General features: G+C 41.6%; 1 long non-coding RNA gene across 1 annotated transcript in view; it reads left to right on the forward strand.

Moving 5' to 3' along the window:
- Positions 1-17,704, forward strand: part of LOC109498177 — a 227,989-nt gene that overhangs the window by 155,861 nt on the left and 54,424 nt on the right. Inside the window, exons 2-5 of the long non-coding RNA XR_002741138.2 lie at positions 237-330; positions 4,357-4,433; positions 4,938-5,096; positions 14,351-14,455. This is a non-coding gene — a long non-coding RNA (uncharacterized LOC109498177). The remainder of the gene's footprint in view (positions 1-236; positions 331-4,356; positions 4,434-4,937; positions 5,097-14,350; positions 14,456-17,704) is intronic.

The raw sequence follows: 17,704 nt of genomic DNA on the forward strand, positions 1-17,704 counted from the left end.
GTCTAGAAAACCAATGGGAAGCATTGATCTCAAGTCTAGAGGGATATGAAAAGGAAAAATGGAGGAGTGGGACTGTCAGTACAACACAATGAGAAAGGTTGATTCATTTTGCATGCTAGCATTTTACTATAAATACATTTCCCCCATTTTTCTAGTTTTTAGTGTTTTGTTTTAAGATACAGTTTGTTTCTTTTGAGCATCAGTAACATTGTGCCTCATTGACCTTCCTCTTCTAGGAAAAGTTGAGTCCATTTGCCTTCAGGCTGCCTGTACTTGTAAGTCCACAATATGCCATCAATGGGGGTCACCAATAACTTGGACACTGCAGAGGTAAGGACACTCATGCCCAACTAGGGCTCAGGAAGAACAGACCATTTTTGAAGTCCCCATGCCTTTAAAAAACATGTACTTTTTTTAAACAGTTTTGTCTAATTGTGGACCTCTCCTTTGGAGTTCATAATGAGTTTGTGGGATAAACTACATGGAGATAATTTGTAGGTGTTTGGTAATATAGGAAAGAAAAAAGAGCTTTCAGTGTGAGAAAACTTAGGGTAAATGATGAATCTATGGTCTGCTTGAGAGATGATGTAGAAGCACTGTGGCTAGAGGCATTTGGTTTGTGGGGTGATAATGTCTGTAACATCAGAGAGAGATGGGTCTCGGGCAGCAGAAAAAAGCTATCTGAAGAAAAAATATCAAATCTGAAATTGAGTGTCTTCTGCTTTGAGTGTGTAGAGAGATCAAGCAGTTCTTATTGTCATAGCTGCCATGTCGGGACTAATGTTGAGTTCACCAACTCGGTGATGTGGTCTGCTGTGAATTCTTTCAGATACCTGAAGCTCTATGCCAACTGGATAAGGGTCTCTTTCCAAGAGGAATTGTGTAGTTTTAGTGGTGAGCCTCTCAGGCACCTGAAATGCTTAAATTTCTCAGGCTGTGTTCAGAAGCTTGAAGATCATGTGTACTAGACTATGACAAATTTCCCAGCCCCTCCCAGATGGTTGGAACCATCTGGGTCTCAGGTCACAGTCCCTGTGCCTGAAGTGGCACTATCATCTCCTCTGCCTTAGATGACCATGGTGCTGGCCTGAGCAACTGGTACATTAAAAAGAAAGAGTTGTTGTTCCTAGAGCGTTTATGACTAGAAGAGTCACTGTGTTCTAGACTGGGAAGAAACTTTGCTCAGTCTAGTGACCCCCATTCTATCCATCAGAGTCACCTGAGTGAACAAGTGCATTCTGGAATATAAATGCACATTGGGATATTTGGGGCTAGTAGTTAGTCATCTTGATACTATTTGCTTTAAGCAGATAAATATTTGGCTTAGGTAATTAAGATACTGGAGTTTCAAATTGGATTGGGAAAAGAAAGGAAAAAGAGAAAAAGGCATAGGCTTTTGAAATCAGTCACATCGTTAGGTATCTATACAAAATCAAAACACAAACAGAACAATTAATATACTTGCTTCCCACTGATAGATGTCACTTCCTTTCATTCTTTGGGAGGGATATTTAAATTTGGTTCAAGTTATGTTGAAAAAAAATAAATAAATTTGGTTCAAGTTTAGACAATAATCTTCAAATAGATCATGATTTATTTTCCAATGTATCTTTATAAAGTACAAAATTTATATTTTATCCCTAATTTCAACGTGTTTAAGTTTGCAAAATTGGAGGCGTAACAAAACAAATTTTGAAATTCCACTTACTTTGGATTTCCCAGAAAGTGAAATCGAGATGCTTATTCAAAACAGCAGAAATAGATCCAACGTCCTTAAAACACAGCAGGCTATTTTTAGAATGTACCAGTTCATAGATACAGACAAAATCTCAGTAATATGTTCCTAGGGAAAACACAAAAGATAAAATGTTTCTCTTCGTTGTTATTTATACCTTGGTATTTATCATCTGTCTATCTATTGATCAATCCAGCCATCTACCAATCGATGTATTTGGGTCCACAACTGGGAGGGAAGCATCTTCTCGCTGCACAACTGACTGGTAGGGGTGGCAGGAGGATAGGGCACTGAGCCCATCCTGATGTGCATTGTCTCCTTTCCTACAATGTGCAGTGATCTGCCTGGATGGTATGTGTGGGGAAGCCGCAGTTATACAATTTTGTCCCTAATTGGACCAATAAATTAGTTAAAAAAATTCTGGCCAAGATCTAACCCCATTTTCCACCCAGCCTTATCAGTTTATGAGTTTATACTGTGTTATGACTCTTTGACTTTTGGGTCTTCTTTCTTTTAATGAGTTCCAAATTCACAGCAGACTTAAGGAGGTGAGCAGTCATCACCCTAAAACTCCAAGAGACAGTGCTGCTGAGATTCCTTGAAGAAAGTCATTTTAAGAATTACTCTTTATAGGGTTCCTGAGTGGCTCAGTAGGGCCCAGCTCCTGATTTGGGTTCAGGTCACCATCTCATGGTTTGTGGGATTGAGCCCCACATTGGTCTCCACATCAGCACAGAGCCTGCTTGGGATTCTCTCTCTTCCTCTCTCTCTACCCCTCCCCCCCATAAGTAAACATTAAAAAAAGAATTTCTTTTTATGATGGAGCTTTATTTTTCTTCTACTCCTTAGTGTGTTCATGAGTAGAGAAGAAGGTGTGTAAGAACCTCACTATTTACTTGACTCCTATTCTACCCCATCCTCATCTATGCCCTACTATAGCTACCCACATCACACTGCTTTTCCACCTCTATCCTCCCTTCCCTGTCTCTGTACCACCAGGTACTCTGTTTTCTTTTTCACCATCTTTTGACCTTTTCTAAATTCTTTCTTTCTGTCTTAACCCATACAAATTTTCTGGCTCACTTACTTTGAGCTAAGAGTGTCATTATTTACCCCCTTCAAGTGGGATTTATCGCATACTGCTTTGCAAGTTCACCTACAACTGTGTATTGCAGTTGTAGTTTGGATTGTCTTTGTGTTGTAACATTCTGTTGTTCCATAACAAGCCCTGAAAACTCTTTGGAGGCAGGCACTTGGATTTATACTCACTAGTATGTCTCAATGCTTTGGAAATATTAGGTACTTCATGAATATTAGTTGGTTGATTTACCTACTGGACAGTCTTTGCAGTGCTGTTTTAGGGTAAATGTTAGAAAAATGGGGTCTCTGACAGGTGATTGATTCATTTTAGCCAATGGTTTCAAAATATGCAAACTTGGGGTGCCTGAGTGGCTCAGTCAGTTAAGCATTTGACTTTGGCTCAGGTCATGATCTCATGAGTTCGAGCCCCGCGTCGGGCTCTGTGCTGACAGCTCAGAGCCTGGAACCTGCTTCACATTCTGTGTCTTCCTCTCTCTCTGCCCTTCCCCACTTGCATTCTCTCTCTTTCTCAAAATTAAACGTTAAAAAATAAATAAAATATGCAAACTCTTATTAGTTTTACCTTCAATAAGTTGCTGAAAGAAAGGAGGCTGAAAGAAAGAATAGTTGTTTCTGTTTTGACTTAATGCAAATAATAGTAATATTCTTGAGTCCATAATACAAGAGTCATCAAGCTAAGCATTTCTAGATATTAATCTCATTTAATCATTACTTAATTGTGATGCTGCTGCCGTCATTATCCTTGACTCGCTAAAGAATCTGGGGTTCCAACATATTGCCAGGTTGTAGGTATCAGAGCTGGGATTTGAACTTGAGTTCAAAGCCCCAACTTCTAGCCATGCTGCCGGAAAGCTTTTCTATGTCTACTCTCAAGAGGCTGCTGAGGGATTCAGCAGGTGTTTTGTGCTCTTCAGCTGTGGTGTTAACCAGAGGAAATGTGTAGGATGCTAGTCTGGTGGTTGAGAATATTGTTCTGAGATCAGCTGGGCCAGGGCTTGATTCTCCTCCTCATTACATAAAAGCTGGGCAATCAGGAATGGGTTCCTTAACCTTTCCAATTCTCAATTCCATCATCTAAAATATCAAGATAGTAATTCTCTCAAATGAGATAATGCTAACAAAACACTTAGCACTGAGCCTTAAGTGCTCAAGAAATGTGAGCCGTTATTATTACAATTATAATCCTGCTGCAAACTACTAACGATTACATTAGTAAAGGAGGTGAGGAAATCAGCCACTGGAGTCCTGTGTAAAAGAGATACTTGGAAGGACTGACAGAACTGCAGTCTCCCCGGGGGCTTAGAAATCTATAGCATACCAATGTTTTCTGAAAACTTTATTCTTTTCTTTCGACATAAGAGGAATTGCATGGCACCTGCCAGTTAACTCAGTGAGGCTGCCGGTGGATCAATAAAGTCATACATATATGGACAAGAAAAGATATGGGGAAATAAAATACAAGCAAGTGTACATGTGACACACACAGCGTCCCCACGTGCTATTTCACTCCCTCTGTCTAGGGTTTTAGCTGAGCCTTGTGCACCGCATGTGGAGAGCTCTGAGGCATCTGTGTGGAATGCTGTCCACAGGGAAGAAGGTAAGTCAGGAGTAACAAGTCTCATTACATGGCACCAGAAAATTTGGAGAGCTTTTTTCTCTTTTACCCTTTCTGTATGTCTTTAGGTTCTGTGCTTTGTTTGCTAAATGAACTTAGGTCTGTGATGGCTTTATATTTGAATGACTGCAGTACCAGAAAAAACATCATCTATAGAGTGAGCAGATCTGGCTTGGGATCCCTACTCTCCCACTCACTAACCTAGTGACCTTGGGGACATCCCTGACTGGGCTGAGCCCTTGTCGTCCCTAAAGTGGGGAGCACAGTGATGTCACTTCCCTTTGACGCCCAGGATTGTCATCATGGTCAAGGAAGGCACGGGTGTGAAATCCTGAGCTGCCCCAACATTTTACTGAAAGAGCTGTCATACAACTGCTTTGCACCTTTGTCGCTCACTGAATTCTCTTTTCTTTGGATACTAATGAACTTACAGGATATGTTCTCTTGTTCCCTGTGCTGTTTCCTCCTCACCTTCCCCATCCTAAGTCTGTAAAAAAGAATACGAAAGTTTAAGGACTGAAAACACTCACCAGCATATTTGTGCTGTTGGCCTTCACCTGCCAAGGCTGAGCGAGCATCTTGGTCCAGCCACGACCCACCTGCCCTCCTCTACCCACCATCCTCCTGGAGCTCCTGTTGCAGCTGGTTGGTATGGGGACACAACTGTGAACACTTTGGTTTTCTTCCATGTCTCCCATTCCCAGCCTTGGTGTCTCCTCTGAGTAGTTAGTTCACCCAAGTCCTGCCATCAAGCAGGAGATAATGTGTCACAGGTGAGGTAGCAAGGCCTGGAAAAGGAAGTTACTAAGCTGAGGCAAACTGAAGGAGCCAGAAGCAGACCTTTGCATTACACCATACTGTGTTTCCTCGAACCCAGGGGACAAGGGAAGGGCAGAAAAGCCAGGCCTGAGGAGGGGGAGAGTTAGAGGAGTAGACATAAAATGAAAAGTTGAAGGGGCTACTTAATTAATTTTTCCAGTAGTGAAAGCATTTATGCAAATATATATATACTTTTTTTTTAATTCTTTTTTAAATTATTTATTTATTTTTGGGAGACAGAGAGACAGAGTACAAGCAGGGGAGGGGCAGAGAGAGAGAGGGAGACACAGAATCTGAAGCAGGCTCCAGGCTCTGAGTTGTCAGCACAGAGCCTGACATGGGGCTCTAACCCATGAAGCGTGAGATCATGACCCCAGCCGAAGTTGGACACAACCAACTGAGCCACCCAGGTGCCCCAGCAAATAGATACATTCTAATGTGTGCATGATAGAGTATACAAACAGCTATGCAAGTTCCCCAGCTGCTCAAGACAAAATTCTTTTAAAATTCTTTTTAAAAGTTATTTACTTTTGAGAGACAGACAGATAACGAGTGGGGGAGGGGCAGAAGAAGGGGCTGGGGGACAGAGGATCTGAGGCAGGCTCTGCACTGATAGCACAAAGTTGCTGCAGGGCTTAAACTCATGAACCCGTGAGATCACGACCTGAGCTGAAATCAGACACTCAACTGACTGAGCCACCAAGGCTCCCCAAGACAAAAATTCTTAAAGACCAACCTAGAGCTGGGAAGATCTGAGAAAAATTCTTATTAGATATCCCTCCCTGGTCCAGCTCCAACCTTTGCTCTAAATTTTTATTTTTTGAAATTTAAAAAAATTGCAGAAGAACAAAGATAAAGCTATAATAATGGTTAATTCCATGACTTAAAATGAGCCATTATTAACACTGTTAATAATTAACATTATTAACTCTCTCTCTCTCAAGATGAATAAATAAGCTTAAAAAAAGTTTAAAAAAATGAAGGTACTTTATCATTATGTTCATAAAATTATAAATGCTTTTTGGAAGTAAAATGTATTAAGTTTAATGTTACTTGAAATTATAGAAGTAAGATTAAAGAGACTATTGAACTTCAAATACATATTTCTTCATCTTGAGGAATATTGTTCCATGAAAGGACTTTTGTAATTAAAAAATATGTCAATGTTTATTTTTTGAGAGAGAGAGAGAGACAGAACATGGGCGGGGGAGGGGCAGAGGAAGCCCGAGACACAGAATCCGAAGCAGGCTGCAGGCTCCAAGCTGTCAGCACAGAGCCTGACGCAGGGTTCAAACCCATGAAAAATGAGATCATGATCTGAGCTGGAGTTGGACGCTTAACCCACTGAGCCACCCAGGTACCCTAAAAGAACTTTTTAAAGTTAAGAAAACATGAAAAATATTAATGTTGGAATCAAGATTTTAAAAGTTCTAGATTTTCATTTTCAACCTTGTAAATTTACTCCCTGCTATGAAAGAATAGGGCCCTAGTACTACCACACATCTTCATACCTCTGTCTCCTTTGCCTCCATTTTTTTTGTGTTTTATTATTATTTGTAAATTTGGGTTTATAACATTGCATTTTATCCTGTAACCTCAATTTACATTATGTTAAGAGTTAATATTTAACGGAATGTCCACCATTAGTCTTTTTAAAAAATCATACCTTCTCCATTTCTGAGTTTTTTAATTTTAATTGAAAATGAATTGGCAGGTGTTCATTGTCTAGTTTTTTGTTTTTTGTTTTTTGTTTTTTTCAGAGAGCTCATGGGTAGCATGCTTCCTTGTCCCTCCATGGTTCATAATGCTTTTCTATTTGACTGCCACCTTGGGTGTAACATTATTGGGTCATGCAATTTTCACATCAGAACAATTGTTCCATTGTCTTACAGCACTGATTGATCTAACAAAGTCTGATTTTAATCTCTTGTAGGCTATTTGCTTTTTCTGTACAGTTGCCTAAAATTGTTCTATTCCTGAAATTTTAGGAACTTGACTAGAATCTGTCTTAGTGTAGTCCTGTATCAGATTTTCTCAGAATACATGTTCTTTCCAATGATAGATGATTAAAAATTTTTTTCTTCAACTCAGACAAATTTTCTTGTATGATATTTTTGAATACATAACTAGTCCATATATCAGACTTTTTTCCGGAATACTAGTTATCCTGCCTTCCATATCGACTGTCTTTTTTTTTTTTCATTGCTATAATTTATCTTTTTAAATGTACATGTACTTTAATGATCTCAAACCTTTATTCTATGCCAGTAATTTGATTATCAGTGGTATTTATTTTGTACTAATTTGTTTCCATTGGTCAAAGTTTTCTTTTTTAATAATACTCTTGTTTCACCATTTTATCTTTGGCTCAATATTGACTTTCTATCCTTGTTAAGAAGATATTCTGTATCAAGAAGCATTTGTGAGAAAAGTTTATTGAGACACGTTTCTTCAAGGGTTTTTTTGTTTGTTAGTTTTTTGGTTTTTGTGGTTTTTTTTTTTTTTTTTTTTGATGTTTTGAACAGGAAGCTGCTGCTTCTCTGATCATGGAGAAAAGTCTTCCCCAACTGAATTGAAACAAAAAAGCCCCAAATTATCTCAAGACATATGCATTTTTCATTCTGATTTTCCAACCAAACTCTCAGAAACCAGGAGAGCAAAAGGGCTTTGTACCTAACCACGGTGAACACAAGCACCTCATAGAAAGCTCACACTGGGTCACCAAGTATCTCCTTATCACGAGTTGTTAGTTTTTATTTCCCACTCTGTTCAATTCCCAGGCCTCTTGTAGACTTTGTGTGCTTTTTGCAAGAGAACATTTCTAATTTTAGATTGCTGGCTTGCTTAAGCACATGTACTCCCACAGAGAAAGATGAAAAAACCTTCCTTTAAACCGCATTTTCTTTGTATGTTAACTAGAAAATAAATACAGTAGAAACTTCTAAATTAAAATTTAAATTGTTGGCAATCTTCTCTATAGGATAAGCAACTTCATGCATCTGACAATACTTCTTTTGGCATCTGAAACTAAAAAATATCTAATTAGCTGAGACAATGAGGTACAAAGAAATAAATGCACAATTAAGTCTTTCTAAGGGAAATATCCAACATATTCAAAGGCAAGATGCAAAGACTTAAGATGTATATGGTATTTAAACTGTATTCAAGTAATAGCAAGATTATGGTAAGATAATTAACCACTTCCATTTATAAGAACTCAATTCAGTGTTTTAACATTTCTCCTCACAGTTAGAAGGAGGCAATCCATTTCGATTACATGTGCTAAATTTTGTGGTCTTCTGAAATGATATACAGTAATGGGCTGTTTCAGCAAATATAATAAAATCGTTTCATTTACTTTAGCATGCAAATTCAAGCTCCCTACTGCCATTTAAAACAGAAAAAAAGTTGCTGGCATGGCATATGCTGATGGCTTTGTTTTATTCTCCTTAGGCTGAGAGCAGGTAACAGAGTTAGCAGATAATTTTGGTAATTTTATATGGAAAACATTACAACAGCATGCAAAATGTTTAATGGCATAGTGATTTTTGCTTAAGGTGTTTACTGACCAGAATCTCCTTTATAAATTGCTGCCTTCTGGAAATATTTTAAAGCACACAAAATTTAAATTTTGTGTAACGTTGCCTAGGAGTTGATTCTATACACATTAGAAGGGGAAAATCCAACTTTCCTTTCGTTGTTGAAATGGAAGAAATGCAAAAGCTAGAAAAAAAATTAGATATCATAAATAATGTCTGGTAGCTCATGATTCATGGAAACTTTCATTCAGAAGAATCACTGTGGAAATCTGGGCCTTCTGAGATGTAGTCACAGAATGAAAGATGCCCTAGTCCCTTTTCTTGCTCTTTCTTGTGTTTATCAGACTTTACATTTCCTTTCATTTGAGGCTGTAACCATGGGCTAATTTAAAGTCTAAAATATGTTTGTCTCAAAAAGCCATGGGTCTCATGCTGACCTCTTTCCCACCTGAGGACTTCTTCCTTCCTTCCTTGATGACCTCTGTAGTAGTCCCCATCTCAACCTCTTGTTCATTTTCTTCATTATACTTATTTCTATTCCATTACACTGGAATTATTTTACTCATTTGCTTGTTTACCTATTTCTTTCCATTTTCCTGGTGGTATATAATGACTATGAGGAAAGAGACCATGAGTGTGGTCCTGCTCTTATCAGCAGTACTTAGAAGGAACTGATAAATGTTTGTTGAATGAATGGATGGATGAATACTGTGAAGCAGGCAAGACTGAGGTATAAAGATGCAGTACAGAATCTGCAGAGGGAAAAGCCTGAGCTAAGACATGGGCAGAATCTATAAAATGATGAATCAAAGGAAAGTACAGCTTGGTTATCAAATCCCAAAACACTGGGTTGAGGAACCTGCCTTTAATGTTTCAGGGAGGTGATTTTAGAACAAAAACTTGTGAGACTCATTAATTAAGAGGTAATATAAGGAGGATATATAAATGGGAATAAATATCAAAAAGGATTGGACAAATTTGCAAAAGATAGTGTTATAGAAGGCCACCAGATGAGGTCTGGATGGCAGGAATTGTTATAGTTGAAGGCCAAGGAAGATTCACCATCAATCCCCTTTTTGGAAGGCCACAGCTCTTGTCAGTCTGGGTTTATTTCAAGATGAACAAAAGTAATCACCACGTTTTCTTGTTTTTTTTTGGTTTGCTTTAAACCAAGAACTATACCAAGTTCTTTATCCTCCCATCTGTATTTGGTGGATGCTCCTCTTTCACTTGGGCAGAGGCTCAGGAGGCCAAGTAACTGGCTGTAGGTCACATTTGGTGAAGGGAAGAACCAGGGAATGAAAGCAGCACTGTCACCAGAGCTCTGCTCCTACCTTCTTTCCCGAGCCTAGTGAATATTCAGCATCCTGAGCCCTGGGGAAAATGGCAAGATAGACACATTTGCCTTTAGCATTTACTTCTCCACCTTTTACCCTTTTAGGAGGTCCCTGCCCAGGCCCTCCCTGGCTAGAGTCCCTTTAGAAAGAAAGAAAGCTGATAAGTCATTAACACCTTAGCATGAATTAGCTAATGACCCTACAGGGAATCTACTGAACTTCATGAGGTGAAAATGTTTTACAGAAGCCTTCTCCTCCCCCTCAAATCCCAGACTCAGAGCTGCAACTCTTGGGTCCATGCTGGCTAATGAGCATGTGCAGGCAGAGGAGCTCAATAAAGATTGACTGATTTATTGATCGATGGGAGTGAGGCTGAGCTTAATCTTCCTTTGCAGCTGCTCCTTTCCTTCCCTATCTCTGGAGGAGTGTATTTGTTCCCACCCAGCCCCATGCATTGTCCACCCCACTCTTTTGAACAGGGCCTTAATGGGAGTTTGGTGTGAGGTTAATCAGTGGCAAAGAAACATCTAGAAGGGAGAGGCTGAAACTGCAGCCCCAGTGCTGGGATCCTGGCAGGAATTTCCATAACACGCAAGAGGAAAGCTAGCCAAGGGTTTCCCCACTGCCAGAGGGGCACAAGGGGAGCAACCTTAATCCCCCAGAGAAACAATATGCCAAGGCATCTCTGGGCTCTCTGCCTCTGTGTATGAGGCTGTGAGGGAGCTGGCAAGGGCTCATAGACGCTGGCATGGTAGGAGGAGACATGATACTGGAGCTCCTGGGCCTCCTTGCATCCAGGCTAGAAGGAAGAGAGGCCAGCGTCAGAAGGACACTCAGTTGGTAGGTGGAGAGCCCCTGGCATCTGGCATGGAGCTGGGCATGTGGAGGCCTTATAGGCTGAGAGGCTGCCTGCCACAAGATGCTGAGGGTGTGGTGTGGCTGTGGCAAAGATGGCAGTGGTGGTGAGGCTGCCCACAAACAGGAATGTTTGTCTTTGAGGCCCACACTGACTATCTTATGTGTAGTTCTGGAAGCTGCACTTTGCAAAAGATACATACACATAGTATGGAGAGGGAGTTTCACATCCTGTCATATGAGCAACCATGGAAATAACTGGGCCTGTTTATCTTTGACAAAAGAGACCTAGAGGGGGACCTAAGAACCAGCTTCACATACAGAACAGAGCTTTGACTTATTCTCTCCCCAGGGGTTAGTATTAGGACCAATGGGCAGAAGCTAGAGAGAAGAAAGATGGGCTTCTAAGCCAAAGTCATCTGAAAGTGGACCAGGCACTCCCGGGAGCTTGGTGAGCTGCTCACTGTTGGGGGCATTCAAGAAGAGGCTGAGGGATTAGCATGAGCATTATATGAGGTGCTCAAGCAAATGGTAAGAGATTAGACTAGACTGACTACTGAGGGCCTCTGCAACTTTGAGGTGTAGGGTTCCAGGAAGTCAGAATGGTAGAGTTGGGAATCCCTAAAACTCTCTACCTGTGCACAGGTGGCTGAGCACCAAGGCCTTGCCTGTTTCCCTACAGGAAAAGACTGGCTTTAGAACTCAAAAATTACCTTTCAGCAATGGGGCTAAAGGTGGCTTCCGAGTTCGTTTCCAAATGTCTATAAACCCCAAGGCATGGAAGGACACTTAGTGAAAGGAATGTGCCTTTACCTAATATTTACCATGTTTTAGACCTCACATGGCAGCCACCCTCTGCAAGCAGTTGGCATGTGGCTTGTTGTCATTGAGATGTATAATATACATAGAATATTTCAAAGATTTTGTATGACAAAGATAACATATATTTTATACTGATGTTGTTTGGTAATGATGTTTATATATACGTTAAATTAAGTTCACTTGTTTCTTTTCCTGTTTTTAAAAATGAAACTAGTAGAGAATTTAGAATTACATGTGTCTCTCATTATATACCTATTGGACAGTGTCACTCTAGACCCAGGACAATTCTTTCTTTCTTTCTTTCTTTCTTTCTTTCTTTCTTTCTTTCTTTCTTTCTTTCTAAGTTTATTTATTTATTTATTTTGAGAGAGAGTGAGAGTGTGAGCAGGGGAGGAACAGAGGGAGAGAGGGGGAGAGAGAGAATCCCAAGCAGGGTCTGCACTGTCAGCACAGAGCCTGACATGGGGCTCAGTCTCACAAACTGTGAGATCATGACCTGAGCCAAAATCAAAAGTCAACCAACTAAGCCACCCAGGTGCCTCTAGATCCAGAACATTTTTGTTCATTATCTTATTTCATCCTTAGAACTATTCCATGAGGTAGGTGTTGTTATCGCCCCCATTTTGTTCATGAAGACACTAGAATTTAGGGAGGTTGAATAACTTGTCCAAGGCCACACAGCTAATAATTTACAGACCGTGGATTTGAACCCATGTCCCCTAGACTCTGTGAGCACATTCTCCTATTAACTGATGCTGCTGTATTGACATCCACTTTAGGGAATTGCTATGTTGTAAAACACTGAAGGAAGGACCATATGAAACGATATGGAAATGCTGACAACAGCTCAACTACATAATTAAAAATGCAGCAAGGGCCTCTGAAGTATGTGCCACAGGGGCAGGAACAGACAGCGAATCTAGCTGTTGGACTACAAAATCCGGGCTGTCCTGTGAGGGAAGCTGTAAATCCAGAACCTCGGAAATGCACATCACTCAGGGAACTGTACCATTTCTGAGATGTGGGTGCCTCCAGGGATAAAACTTCCTCAGATCTGAGGTCTGTGGGCTGGGTTTAGCCTGAGGTGGGAGCACCTTCTACATCAGGAGAGGTTTTAATATGAACAGTTTCTGTAAGGCTATTTGGTAAGGTTGCTGATGGATTAGGAGGGAGAGATAATTAGGAGGTGTTTTGGGGAGAACTTAAGCAGTCCCTTCAATTCTGGCTCAACAAAACTCTCATAAATGACCATACTGTATTTGGAATTGCTTTACCAGACTCAAGAAGGCATTTTTCTTCTTTATTTCTAATTAGTGTAGTAAGGGAAATTTGGAAAGGGTTCTTTGCATTCTAGATGCACAAAAACCCATCTCTCTCCCCATCCAGCCCCAGTGCCTCCCTTGAGGACAGAGTGTTGTTTCCCCTGGCCTTGTTGTATGAAGGGGGCATCTCCAGGTCAAACTGTGGTATGGGCTGAGGGCTGCATGTTGGGGGGCCCTCTGGGGCTGTGCCTCGGGAAGGTTTCTTTGTGGGGATCATCTACCCTTCACTCACACTTAGGAAAACAGAAGGCGTCCCAATGCTGTGGAGGGCGGGGAAATCAATGATGGGCCTTCTGCTGCTCTGAGTTAAATAAATAAGTACAACCCCCCTGCCACCACCACCACCACCAAATAACATTCAGTTGAGAAGATTCATGAGCCATGAGGTAAATGGCCTGTATAAATGTCTGGCTGAGAGGAGAAAGGAGCCATGGTAATGATTTTACCTGCCCAAAGGGAAGAGGAACCAGAGTTGGAAGGAAAGTGATTGACTTATAATTACACTGACTAGGGCCCCTGGGGTTGTGACCACAGAAAATTACTCAAGTTTTCCATAGCTTAGAGCAGCAACAAAACCCCTAATGCCTAAGGCTCCGAAGTCAGTTGGCTGTGGTCACCTCTGGGTCTCTCAGGAGGCCGTGGGGCACGTGCAGGGGGCGGTAGGAGGTTGGCCAGTTCAGGAGGTTCGGGGCAGAGCTGCATTTGGGGCTGTTTTAAGAACCTCCCACCACCCAGGACTGTGGAAGGGTGTGTGGGAGGCAGGAGATGAGTCAGAAAGGGCAAAGTTTCCATGTACCAGCTATAAAGAAAATTTGAGGGTCCCATCCTCCCAGCTTCCAAGGTCTCTGGGATAGTGCGGTGGGGCCCAGCAGATAGGACAGATGAATGACTCAGCTCAGACCACAGTTCCTTCAGCTGTGCAGTCTGGGTCTGGGGGAGACACCCAGAAGTGACTTGAGGGAATGCAGCTGTTCTGGATGGCCTCAGAACACTGGGGCTGCACCTGCAGACTGACCCTCACAGACCTGCCTGCAGGGAATTTTTCCAACCCTTTGGAACTCACTTTTTACTTCTAGTGCATAGTGTTGTTAGCAGTAAAGGGTGTAACCAATTAGGTGTCAGAATGGGGTGGGGTAGGTCAAAAACAGCATCCTTTGGCCAAACGCTGTGCTAGGTGTCTATTCTAATCTGTGGTTCTGTTTCAGAGGCCTGGGGAGAACAAGGCTGGTTCTAACCCTCTGAAGAAAGTCCCCAGCTCCGATTAGCCCCAGAAAGTCCATCAAAATTCTTACCAGAGTCCTAAAAAGAAGGTAATGTAATAAACTTGAGTTTTCTCTCTGTGTATTTTCTCAGCCCACAAAGTCAGCATGCTTTGCAGCTAAGCTTTTCCAAGGGCCATTCATTGCATTCCCTCTGAAATAAGCAAGCAATTGCAAGAGAGACTTATTGAACCAACTGCCTTTCAGATGGTCCTGCTTTCTTCAGAGTCTGCCCTCCATGGCATCACCAGTGAAACATCCATTGAGCTATGTCAATTCAGCCAGAAAAATACACAAGTCCCCCTTCTCTAACAAAGGGAGCACATTATTTTAGGCTGCTTAGGTGAGTCTTCCAGAGTTCCAGACAGAGGCTGAGCAAAGCTTGCCTTTTAACAACAGCTCCAGTAAAGGCATCAGAATGACAGCAATGATTTCAAAGCCCACTGTGAGATGCACCCGGAATTAAAGGAGGCTTAAAAGTGAAAACTCGCTCAGTATCTCCCTCATGGCCCCACCTCTTCCTCAGAACTGTATAGAAAGTAAACCCCCCCTCCAGATCCAGCTCTGCCACACAGTGTTAGCGAGCAAAGTGCAGAGCAGGTCACAGTATTTCTAATTCAGATTAATGACCCCATTCAGCCCTGTCTCCTTAGCAGGAAATTAGAAAGTGTAGGAAGGAGCAAATAGTGATTCATAATGCGTGACTGTGGGTATTGGCAGTTGTGCTCGTTAAAAAGCTAAGATATTGTTTTGATATAAAATAATTGAGTCTGACTTATTTATGGGATAAAGTGTTCTCCATAATGGGAGATCCCTCTTACAAAGCCAGCTGGTTACATACCCATATGCTTGAAGGACAGGAGAACTGACCTTTGTCCATTTTGTGTTTGCTGCAGCTCTGTTGGAAATAGCAGCTTGGGGTAATAGACTGGTGGGGTAGTGTACTTTTCTTATACTCTGCTTTAAAAAAAAAACAACAACTTTTTTCAAGTTTTTGTTTAAATTCCAGTTAGTTAACATGCAGTGTAGTATCAGTCTCAGGTATATAGACTGATTCTGTGTCCCTTCTTTCTTCCCTGGCCAGCTTCCCTCCCCCCACCCCACACATACTTCCATTTGATTCACATAGGCTTATATAAAATCAGGCCCCTTGTTGTCCTGATGTAAATTCCATTCCCTCTCCAAGTCCCCATGGGTAGCCACGCATATCCATTCTTTCCCTCCTATGTATCTGTATCTTGTCTGTCACCAAAAGCTCTCCCTTCCTCATTGGATTCAGCCTTTTTCTTCCATTTCCACACTCAAGATATAAGCTTGGTTCAGGCTGTTGTATAAGAGGGAGAAATGAGGGGTGCCTGGGTGGCTTAGTCAGTCAAGCATCCGCCTTTCGCTCAGGTCATGATCTCACAATTTGTGGGTTCAAGCCCTGCCTTGTGCTCTGTGCTGACAGCTCAGAGCCTGGAGCCTGCTTCAGATTCTGTGTCTCTCTCTGCCCCTCCCCTGTTCGTACTCTGTCCCTGTCTCTGAAAAATAAACATTAAACATTTTTTTAAAAAGAGAGGGAAATTATTTCTTTGAATGACAATCATGCAAAGCTCAGTGCCTGGCATGCCCAATAAACCTTACCCTGTAAGGATGCAGTCCTTATTTTGTGTTCCAGGGATGTATCTACTCTCAGATCGCACACCAAAATACTGTTAATGAGAACTGAGAAAAGTTGGATGAGCTTTAGAAATAAGGGCAACTGAGATGTCATCTCCAACCTGGATGTGTGTTGGAATCTCCAGGGGAGTTTTTTTTTTTTAATGCAGATACCTATTAAATCTGAATTTCACCTCTTACCACTCTTTCTGTTGCACACACCCCTTCTGCCACCAGTCCACCAGTCTCCTTAGTTCTTCTTGAACACACTGAGCACGTTTCTGTCTCAGGGCCTTTGTACTTGCTAATTCCTCTTTGGAACACTCTTCATCTAGATGTCCACACTGGCTTGCTCCATCACCTTTTAGGTCTCTGCTCTGATGGATACTGTCTCCTCAGAGGTAAACACACCACTAAAATAGCATCCCTCCATCTGCCCACTATTTTTTTGTCTTTCTTTGGATCACCTGTCACATTGTATATTTATTATTTCTGCTTGGTTGTCCCTTCTAGATAGTGAGCTCTGTGAGGGCAGAAATGTTTTCACCTTAGATTAAAGCTTTATCCTTAGAACAAAAAAGGAGATTCACATATAGTAGTCACTCCAGCAACGTCTGCTGAATCAGTGAATATAAGATGAATCAGAGAAGCTGAGTTAATCCAGGAAGGCTTGTTCTAAAACACCGGTTCTTAAAGTGTGGTCCCAGGACCAGCAGCTTCAGCATCACTTGAGAAATGGTTAGAAGTGCAAATTCTTGGGTTTCACACCAGTCCTACTAGAGCACAAACTTGGAGGTAGCCGTGTGTGTTTCAACAAGTCCCCCCACCCCCTCTGCTGGTGCACATGCTCTCTCTCTCAAAAAAATAAGCATTAAAAAAAAAAGAGCATGAACTTAGGAGTCAGACTTGGGCTGGATCAGGACTTACTTTGATAAAATGGGCAACAACACCTGCCTTAGAAAATTAGTAACACTGGTACACAGTGGGTACTCCATGTAGTTGTTAATAATGATAACAAAAATTGGCATTTTAAACACCTGTAATGTTTATTATGCTGGGGTGTGTGTGTGTGTGTGTGTGTGTGTGTGTGTAATTATTCAGGCAGAAAGAAGACAGTGGAAAGTATATTTTAGAACATTTGTTCTCACAAAGTGGTCCTAAGACCACCAGCAGCAGCACAACCTGGGAATTGTTAGAAATGCAAACAATTTCTGGGCCTCACCCAGATCTACTGAAACAACTCTAACAGCAGGCCTACTATCTGTTTTAATAAGCCTTCCTAGTGACTGACGTATGCTCATCTTTGGAAACCCTGCTCTGAAATCACACACACACTTCCTCTATGTGGGTTGCCTCTCCAGGGAAATAATCTAATAACAAATGGAAGACACCAGGGTGGTCAGCAACTAGAGAATTTCTCCTGAGGGACAAGTCAATAGAATCTGAGTCATCTGAATTTGGAAAAGGGACCCAGTTCCTGGTTTCTGTAGCCAGCCCATTCAGTGGACTAGCTTTCTGACAGGGCGTTGAAAAATGAGGTCCCCAGTAACAGCCCTCTCTCCCTCAAATGTTTCCCTGGCTGCAGCAATTAAACTGCTGAGCAGGAAACTGGACCTGATGTTCTGTTAACCCTTTGTCAGCCAAAGCCCAGAGGCAATT

This window comes from Felis catus, chromosome A3 (assembly GCF_018350175.1).
Source record: "Felis catus isolate Fca126 chromosome A3, F.catus_Fca126_mat1.0, whole genome shotgun sequence".
Lineage (NCBI taxonomy): Eukaryota > Metazoa > Chordata > Mammalia > Carnivora > Felidae > Felis > Felis catus.